The sequence below is a fragment of the Euprymna scolopes genome, chromosome 32, assembly GCF_053919585.1.
Source record: "Euprymna scolopes isolate OS-2025 chromosome 32, ASM5391958v1, whole genome shotgun sequence".
Classification (NCBI taxonomy): Eukaryota; Metazoa; Mollusca; class Cephalopoda; order Sepiida; family Sepiolidae; genus Euprymna; species Euprymna scolopes.
In genome coordinates this window covers 23,620,705-23,631,955 of record NC_136513.1, presented here as the reverse complement: position 1 = coordinate 23,631,955, position 11,251 = coordinate 23,620,705, and the positions used below count along the sequence as shown (strand labels likewise).

Sequence of the window (11,251 nt, the reverse complement as noted above, 5' to 3'; positions counted from 1 at the left end):
CACACACACACACACATATATATATATATGTATATATATATATATATATATATATATATATATATTAGAGGTGGAACATATATACATTTACGCTGAAGAAGACCGGTCGAAAATATGTGTTTTTCAAAGAAGCAGTTTCGTTTTTTGGGGTTTTTTTTTTTTTCGAAAGACTTTTTGTATTCCTTCACGTCAACACATAGGAAATAAATTAAAAAAAGATATACAAATTTATATATTTTTGTATTGATTTTTTACATATAGAGAAAGATATTATTTATACAGAAATACATTTCAGATATAGTTAAATTCTTTCAAAAAGTATCGCAAACGAAAAGAACCAAATAAATGGTATGCCAGTACATTCCGGCATTAGCTGAATGTTAAAGCTTCTGGCTTCTAACTCTGGGGTCCTGGATCCGATTTTCGTTAGGTTCAGCCACGCCGATGAGAGTCAGCCGTAAAACGCATGTCTGTGGCTAATTAATTCATATGTGTATATATATATATATATATATATATATATATATATATATATATATATATATATATATATATATATATAACCATTAATTCCTTAACCCGGGCCAGATGTTGTAGATGTCTTTTTATGAGCTAATACTATTGTGCTCTCAATCAGCACTCAATCGCTGCAAACCTAGGGATTCTACTTTCTTATTATGATCAAGGGATTGACAATTACTTGTCAAATACAATTGATGCCTCCGTTTAGTCTCGAAAGACAAAGGATACTCCCTGTAGGAGCAGCTGCACGTGTAATTGTGAGGCAAGGCTTGCGCAATACCAACACATCGCTCCTTAATCGGCACTGTTTGAGTCCAGTGGCAAGGCGAAATGAAGGACGACTGAAAACAAGGCACAGATAATACTGATTCAGTATTATCATGTCTATGTATGTAAATAAAAATTATTATGTAAATTAATTACAGTAATTCTAAATAGGGTAAGAGAAGGTCGTTTTTTTTCTGTTGCCTAAATATTTAGCTTAGCAAAGATCGAAACAAAAATTAAAATCTCTTCGATCTTGAAGGAGTTTTTGTCCACTGAACAAGGACAGAATAGTTGAATTGGGTTACCATTAAGATTCGTGTCTCAACTTCAGTTCCGATTGCCCTCCCTATTTTAAGACTGGGTTTACTTAATAATAGCGCTATTATTTGGAAATAGCATTCTTAATCTGGGGAGGTGTGAATTTGTTTGTTACTTTAGTTATTAATTTACAATTTCATAAACAAAGATAGTGTAAAAAAAAAACAGTTAAAAAAGAAGGCAGGAACCGAAAGTGAATGAGGAGACACGAATGGTAAAGATAACGGTGAAGTGAAATATAAAAACAGATACTACACTTTGATAGAGTCTGTTCAGCTCAACCAACTTGTGCGTTAAGGTTTGTCTAACTTCCCTTCCTCTTTGCCCCCTTCCCTCCCACTTTCCCCAAATTCTACCGATTAGCGCATTGTGTTTGGAGATGTGCATAGCCATTATGTCTTCCGTGCCTCGTACGTGTTTTAAGTATATGCACGTAGTACGGAAATCTAGGTAGGGTTTTGATTGTGTGCAATAGAATAAAAAAACATGTGGATTTTTCGTTCTGTTTTACGATAGCTTTTACAGTCTCGTCTCTCATTCAGTGAATGTCAGATCATCGATAACAATTTATAGGTTGGATCTATTCATCCTACCGATCAATAGATCGATATGTATATATATATGTGTGTGTGTATGTATATAGATGTATATAAATACACACACACACACACACACACACACACATATATATATATATATATATATATATATATATATATATATATATATATATATATGCAATATGCATCGCCCATTACATTGCCCGCTGATCACTAATACACTTGTCAATCGATATTTTCGATTGATTCAAATCTATGTTAGTATTTGTCTGTCTGTATGTTTCATTCTTTTCACCTCTTTTTTGTCTCTGAGATTATCTCCCACACTATCTCTGATTTCCCACCCTCTCTCTCTCTCTCTCTCTCTCTATATATATATATATATATATATATATATATATATATATATAGTCATCCACAGAAAGACTGCTTTGCTGTATTAGAACTCATCAGTGTGACTAGACTACAAACTACTTCAAGCACTGATCGGAACTCGAAGAAGGCAGTCGGCCGGCACTTCGCTATTTGGCGAGTGCTTACTTGATGATGTGGAATTACAAGGTTTAAACATTATATATATATATATATATATATATATATATATATATATATATATATATATATATATATATGACTACTTAATTTAATTACATAAATTAATATACGAAAGCATAATTTTATTCAGAAATTTAAAGTATTTAATTAAACAGTGAACAATGCATAGTAAGAACTAAGTAGTAAGTTATAAAAATATATATGGCGAATAAGCTACACAGAATATTCCGCGTTTCATCCACGCTAGGATTCGTCAGACTTATGCAGAGAGTTGTGGCTTTCTCGCGTTTAAAAAAAATTACATTTAACTACACCTAGGTTTAAAATAGGTCAGATCACTAGATATCTATGCTTTCCGCTAAAAAAGCATACACAAAGAAAGGGTTTAACCTAAGGTAAACTGGGGCTTTGTCCTGTAAGTGCCTGCCCATTGGTTGATTAGGAGGGGCGCAGGGGAAACTAGGAAGCTGATTGGCCAACTAAAACCTCATGTGCATATATAAAAACGCAGGAGTAAACGCAACTCTTCGCATAAGCCTGATGAATTCCTGCATGGATGAAACGCGCAATATTCTGTGTAGTTTAACTGCCATACATACTTTTATAACCTACTATATATATATATATATATATATATATATATATATATATATATATATATAACATTATATATATAATATAAACATTATATATATAAGGTTTAAACATTATATATATATATATATATATATATATATATATATATATAATATAAAGCTGAACATCTGTGTGTGTGGTTGGTCACGAATAGGCTCCTATATGGTTGACTATTATAGAAAACTGATTACATATAATGATAGAACATGTATCGAGACACAGGAATGGGTATGTCTGATCTGGCATAATGATGATTCATTAAAATTGTGGGGTCTGCGTACGCGCCTGGCCCACGAAGTATGAAAATAAAAAATTAAAAGAAAACGTTTACAAGTGTTTTTGATATAGATGTACATAATAATACTTTGATAAGTATGTTCTGACTTAAATAGGGATGGTATATTAAAATAGTGGGGTCTGCGTTCGCGCCTGGCCTCCATAGAATGGAAATAGGCACAAACTTTAATAAAGACCTTTCATATCTATCTGCGTAAGTATACTTTGATAATTATGTCTCAGTTGTAAGAAATATGGTATAATAAAATTATTGGGTGCTCGTTCGCGCCTGATCTCCATAGAATGGAAATATATCACAAAGTTTAACAAGGTTTTTTTTAATATAGATACACATAATATTGTGATAAGTGTTTCAGTCTGAACAGGTATGGTATAATAAATTATGGGGTGTATCTATTTTATTTTTACTTTCATCATATTTTGCTTTGGTTTTGATACCCCCAAATTCGAAGCTATCTCTTTACAACCCTTCCTTTTCATAACCACACACACACACACACACAGACATTCAGCTTTATATACTAGCAAAAGTACCCGTCGTTGACTGGGTTCAAAAATAGCCTACAGAAAATAGACTCTGATTTATGAAAGTATGATAGCTTATGAAAAGGAAGGGTTGTAAATTTAGGTTGAATTTGGGGGTATCAAAATTAAAACAAAATATGAACCACTGTTCTGGCAGATCAAGCATACCCATTCCCGTGTCTCGATATATCTTCTATCATTATATGTAATCAGTTTTTTAAAATAGTCAACCATATAGGAGCCTATTCGTGACCACACACGCGCGTGCGCACACACACACACACACACACATTCAGCTTTATATATATAATCTTTTCAGTTTATTCGTGCTTTGTTTTTTCTTATTTGAATCTTTAAAAAACGACAAACCTTTTCTGTCTACACGGAATTATTTTTTCACACTAGTAACTTATTGAGATTACCAAATTATTTTTTTTTTCGTTTAAAAGTAACCTTTTTATGCGTCGATGGTTCCAGGGGAAATAACACTAGACCAGTTTGTTTTTTTTTAAAGTCGATGTCGGAAATAATAATTTCAAATAAATTAAATTAAATATATTATCAATATAATTGTTTTTTAAACTTTATTAAATCTCAATTTTAAATAGAACACTTAAAACAATTCTCTCGCTAAAAACATTAACTAACATATTGCTATTTAGTAAAATCAATTTTTCTTAATGTAATATGCAAATGAATTGACCTCTTAATTGTATATTTTGCAAGAATCGTACTATATATAGAAATAAATGGAAGAGTAAAGTAACGGACCTTTTGTATGTATTAGTTTTAAAAATTTTGCCTACCTAACTCCTCGAAGAGTTTTTAGTCTGCAGACATGGAACTTAATATATAAGGTATTTGAGCCCATGCGAAACTTTATATTTGGGTTTTAGCCCGGGAAAATCGTAACCAAAGTGTGAAAATTAAAAAAATGAAATTTGTCAGGTGCAGGGCGAACGCCGCCATTACGAATATGCATGCATAACGTAGTAGCTATTGGTTCATGTTTTAATTTTTTCTACCATTGCAATAAACATATCTTAACAGCTCAGTCATTAACGGCAGGGGTAAAAAAAAATAATTTGTAAGCTAAATGGTTAAGTTTCGATTTTCGGTGGTGGCGCAAGAGTTATTTTTGTTATTAACTTTTCAAATCATTACTATAGATTAGGTCCAACATAATATAATATAAATACGAAATCTGCATTAATCAAAATATCGTATTTAAGTGTATTTTACGACTGGGCAATGCCGAGCGCCCTTTTAGTATATATATCTTGAGAGATAGAGAGCGGGGATGTTATCGAAATATAACGAGCAGACAGAGACTGTTTGGGAGTTTCTGATCCCCATTTAACTGGGTATTCTAATTCATTTTTCATTGTCAAACAATGTGTGTGTGTATGTGTGTGCGTGTGTGTGTGTGTGTGTATGTGTGTGTATGTGTGTATGCGTGTACGCGTGTGTGTATGTGTGTGTATGTGTGTATGTGTGTGCATGTGTGTATGTGTGTGTATGTGTGTATGTGTGTGTATGTGTGTGTATGTGTGTATGTGTGTGTATGTGTGTGCGCGTGTGTGTGCATGTGTGTGTATGTGTGTGCATGTGTGTGTATGTGTGTGTATGCGTGTGTGTGTGTGTTTGTGTGTGTGTGTGTGTGTTTGTGTGTGTGTGTGTGTGTGTGTGTGTGTGTGTGTGTGTGTGTGTGTGTGTGTGTGTGTGTGTTCGCATTTATTTCAGCATATCTTTCTGTCGCCACAATCTTTATTCGCATACAACGCCGAACTGCTGGCACAATTATCCATCTCTTCTATCGCGAATCTCTCTTTCTTCTTTACTTATATTCCGAGTAACGCGGCAAGCAATCCGCCTTGCAGCCTCCCTTGCGCCATGATATAAGGCTACATCCGATTCACCTCCCAACAACCACCAGCACCCACCTTGTTTGTTCAGGTATAATTCTATACCGTCCCTAACCATTTCAACTTCCCTTTTCTCTCTGTTTTTCTCTTTTCACGTCCCACCCTCTCTCTCTCTCTCTCTCTCTCTCTCTCTCTCTCCTTCTCTCTCTCTCGTTCTCTCTTTTTCTCCCTCTCTCGTTTTCTTTTGTTCTCGCCCTGCCCCCACCTGCTTTACTCACATACTTACCTGCAGACCGACCCATCCACCTATTTATGGAGTACACAGGCTCGTCAGCAGCATGCCAGCAGCGCGAGCAGTAACGCCAAATGCAAACGAATTCAGTGCTTTGTTTTTATCAGGTCTCATCGATCATTCACACACGCTTTCGATGCCCCTTACACATCGCGACATAGATAGATAGATAGATAGATAGATAGATAGATAGATAGATAGATAGATAGATAGATAGATAGATAGATAGATAGAGAGGTAGACAGACAGATAGTTAGACAGACAGACAGATAGATAGATAGATAGATTGCTAGATAGATAGATAGACAGATAGATAGATGTATAGACAGACAGACAGATAGATAGATAGATAGATAGATAGATAGAGAGGTAGACAGACATATAGATAGATAGATAGATAGATAGATAGATAGATAGGTAGATAGATAGATAGATAGATAGATAGACAGACAGACAGACAGACAGACAGATAGATAGATAGATAGATAGATAGACAGATAGATAGATAGATAAATAAATAGACAGACATAGATAGATAGATAGATAGATAGATAGATAGACAGATAGATAGATAGATAGATAGACAGATAGATACATAGATAGCTAGAAAGTAGATACATAGATAGATAGACGGGCAGATAGATAGATAGACGGACAGACAAATAGATAGATAGATAGATAGATAGATAGACGGACAGACAAATAGATAGATAGATAGATAGATAGATAGATAGATAGATAGATAGACGGACAGACAAATAGATAGATAGATTGATAGATATATAGATAGAAAGACGGACAGACAAATAGATAGATAGATAGATAAGCAAGCTTTTAGAGATAAATACGTGCATACTTTATATACATACACACTTACACATGTGTTTGTTTCGCGGAATATCAGAACAGCATCGATACCACCGGTTGCAACTCCAAACAAAGGGGGCCAATATCTGGTTGCCTATGTCGAACTCTCTTCAACCTTATTATATCGGTCTCCCCGAAAATGGCGTAATTTGTGCAAAGACAGATATGAACGGAGATTGATCAGTATCATATATAAAATACCAGATTTTTTTTTAGATTTGAAACAGAAGGTACCTATGTAATTTTTCTGATTTTCTCTAACATCTAATATATAAAAGGCTGTATGTCTGTCTGTGTCGATATGATTCTATTTCTGATCTTTTCCAACTTCCGAATAATGGTTTTCACTTCTGGCAGGAACTGGCTGATCTAATCGCCATATTCGAGTTATTCGGAAATTGGAAAGGATAAAAGATAGAATTAATAGGCAAAAAACGTGGATTTTATTTAATGTAATGTACGTGTGTGTACGTGTGTGTGTGTGTGTGTGTGTGTGTGTGTGTGTGTGCATGTGCTTGTGTGTGTGCTTGTGCGTGTACATGTGCTTGTGTGTATGTGTGTGTGCTTGTGTGTGTAGATACGTAAGTATGCATTAAATGATAATTCAACCGAGGGCAAAAATTCCTGGATCGCTTAATTAGATCCAATTGGGCCATTGTACCTATGTTAAATGTATTAACTATTGGCCAAGTAAATCGAACAGTATATAAAACCGTTGAATATAGTCGGGTTCAAGTGTAAAATTGATAGTCGACAGGAATGATGTCACTTGGCTCAAAGAGAGGGTGTCATAGAAAACAGAAAAATTCTTTTAAGAGTACGTAGATGTGGATGTTTAAAATGTTCCTATTTACAATGGCTCCCCACGGGACAGAGTTAGACACCAGGGTCGTTTTTTAATGTGGAGAAAAGGAAAAAAAATAAAAATTGTCTCAGTCGTGAAGGATTTCTCCTCCACTGATAGAGAACAAGAAATTGAAGTGCAGCATCTGAAGAACAGATGGTATTTATTTGCTCCCCCACTGAGCAAATTAGGCACAAGGCCGTTTTTAATGTGAGGTAAAAACAAGCTCCCCTAAAAGTAGGCAAAAAGGGGTCACTCTGGTTACCAAAAATAATAATTGTCCCAGTATAGAGGGTTTCCCCTCCATTGACTGGTACAAATTATCTTAAGTGCAGCATCTGAAGAACAGATGGTATTTATTTGCTCCCCCACCGAGCAAATTAGGCACAAGGCCGATTTTTAATGTGAGGAGTGAAGGGAGGGGGAAGGGAAAAAGGGGACCAGCTCCCGAGAGGTGGGAAATGGGAGCTGGTTAATGGTCAGGCATGTGGGGTTGCCCCCACATCTGGTCTTTGCTAGTCATAGCTAGTCATAGCTTGCAGCATCTGCCGGAACAGATACTACACTTTGATCTTGACCCGAAGGCCAAGAAAATGTTATGGACTGACAAAATATGATTAATCAGCATTTCTGATCGATCTAACTTTCTCACGGTCTCGCTATCTTTCTGATAATAATATAATTTCGGCTTAAGAGATAGATAGATAGATAGATAGATAGATAGATAGATAGATAGATAGATAGATAGATAGATAGATAACTATCAATAAATAGATGTGCGTGTATATATATATATATATATATATATATATATATATATATAGACAGAGAGAGAGAGAGAGAGGGAGAGAAATAAATAAAGGGGAGAGAGAAAGAGAGAACGGGAGATAGATAGATAGATAGATAGATAGATAGATAGATAGATAGATAGATAGATAGACATTAGGTCGGTGCAAAAGTTTTTGTTTTTAAAATTTAATCTTGAAAATGTAAAACTGTGTTCGAAAATCTTCATCAATAGCAATAACATTTGCTCTCTATAACTTGATTGCATCCGTCAACGAGTTTATAGAATCTAACTCATTTTCAAACTCTGAATGGTTTTGTAATCCTCAAAAAAAAAAAAAAAAGAAATTAGTGGTCCGAGGGAGCTAGACCAAGCGAATATGCAGGATGGGGCAGATTTCCGAACCAAATTCTCCTGGGATAACTTTAGTCAGTAGTGGAGCCTGAGTATGATCATTATCAGTTCTGTTAAGTAAAGATAGTCATTTTGGGGTCAATATGGGTGAGAATATTACAGAAAAATATAAATGATGCTTTAATAATGTGAAAGAAAAAAGTTATATATTAATCATGGTGTTATATTGAAGTAATTACATGCAGAAAATAAATAACAACGGTTTGAAATGTCCCTTCTGCAAATTGTTGCATTGACTTGATAGATCAAAGGACTATTACACAGATACCCAAACCGATCCATTATCCAGCAGTATTTATCAGGCGGGTTGAACCGGCTTCATCCAAAGGAAGAAGTGTCTAGGGAATATCAAATCTACAAAAGGTTTCCAGTAGCACTCCGGCTACGGGAGACAATTCCGTTAGATTTTTGCAATCATTGCAGGTAAGTGTTGACGCCCTCCCACATATATTGCCTATGTTAGAATGAGACGCTTGTCTCGACGTAATGGAGAACGACGTTTGTCGACATCTATGCTACGCATCAAATAACTTTAGTGGCAATATATCTTGTTTAGAGTTGAAAAAATTGATAAAAAAACGATTGCCATTTATCTGAGTAAGATTATTATTATTATTATTATTATTATTATTATTATTATTATTATTATTATTATCGTGTAGATATGTTTTAAAGAGAAAAATGCAATTCAAGGACAATATGGTTAAATGACGTTTTAGGAATTTAACTTAACTTGATTCTATAAACAATAACAATAAGGAATTTTAGATAAATAAAAAACAAATATGTTTAAAAAAATGAATGTGTGTTAATAATAATAATAATAATAATAATAATAATAATAATAATAATAATAATAATAATAATAATAAACCAAGGAGAGAACATCAACCAGACCTCTGCTAGACAAGTGCGAAGAGAACTGGGACCGTGGGGAGGCTTATTGCCACTCAAATTCCAGAGGGGACCAATGACCAGTGTTAACGAGAGATCGATGGTGGGCGGATGTTGCGACAACGCAAATTCATTTGCAAATGTTATCAGAAGAGATGAAGAGCACAAGAACACTGGGAAGACTTGTTGTCACTCAACTTCCAGAGAACACCACAGCATGTTTTAAAGGAGAGATCCTTTATGACCTGTGTGAAAGCTCCTTGTAGGCCAATAATAATAATAATAATAACAATAATAATAATAATAATAACAATAATAATATCTAGATACGTGATACAGATATCGGCTAAGATTCTTCATAGACATGCAAATGGCGTAATTAGAAAGAAATAGTTTTTAATATATACACAGACGTTAGTTAAAAGAATCGGAAGTGAGAGAGGGCAGACACAGTCGGAGTCGAGAGAGAGAGAGAGAGAGAGGAGAGAGAGAGTGAGAGACGGTCCACAAACGATGATAGCTCTCAGTAAAAGGGATCAGAATGTGTTAGTCTAAGACGAGCGGTAGCTTTCCAATGGGGAAACATCGGTAGATAAAGTTGCTGAAAAGACAACACGAGATTTGTTGATTCATTGGGATTAATCTTATTTGCAATTTTTTTTAAGATCAAAGACAGACTATGCGTGTTTCTCCGATTGTCCGTTTGCTACAACCCCAGAGAAAGAGAACTGTTATTTGTCGATTTCTGTTGTGAATGTTACATGTCCGGTGTTAAACTGTATCCGTTGCCATGTGTTATACACGCATCAATTCAACGAACAATAGAAAAACTAAATTATACGAACACATGTATATGCACACGGCATATAGATGACAGCGACTCGTATATACAAATGCACACACATTCATTAGCAGAACATTTTATAGCACTAGACGATGCACGAGTTTAGACACACGTATATAATATATAAAAAAAGGCAGGCTCCTTCAGTCTTAGACAGACAATGGATACCCACGAAGGGTTGCTTGCGCATGAAACTTTTGTGGCAGGAGGTGCGCAGTCTCTAACCACATCTCTCCTGAGACGATATTGTTAAATACCAGTGGCAAAGTACAGTACGACTGGAAACAAATACTGAGATAAGCGGAGAGCACATACAGCGCCTAGAATTCCCAAATGGTCACCCATCTACTACTAACCAGGCTCAACGTTGCTTAACTTCGGTGATTTAACGAGAACCGGTGTGCCAACGCGATTATGCCGTATATACATAATATATACTTCTCTCTATATTATACAGAAGGAATATTATACATGTAGAGCCTGATATTCCCAAATGGTCACCCATCTGGTACTGACTTGGCTCAGCTTTGCTTAACTCCGATGATATAGCAAGAACAGATGTATTAACATGGTTATGCCGTATATTATTATTCAGACAGATATATGAATAGAAGTAAAAATTTTAAAAAAGCAAGGGTGGGGTAGGGTTACGTGTGTAGTCGATTCAAGCTAGAAATGGGACGCTCAAGAAAGCCCGTGTATCGAAAGAATCGAATCCATCAATCAGCTGATCGATCGATAAACCACTGCAACTGCAACTGTGT

The 11,251-nt window shown here is 35.1% G+C and overlaps 1 pseudogene; it reads right to left on the bottom strand.

Moving 5' to 3' along the window:
* Window positions 1-10,795: 10,795 nt before the first annotated feature.
* On the bottom strand, window positions 10,796-10,912 carry LOC145256705 (5S ribosomal RNA; annotated as a pseudogene).
* Window positions 10,913-11,251: the final 339 nt, after the last annotated feature.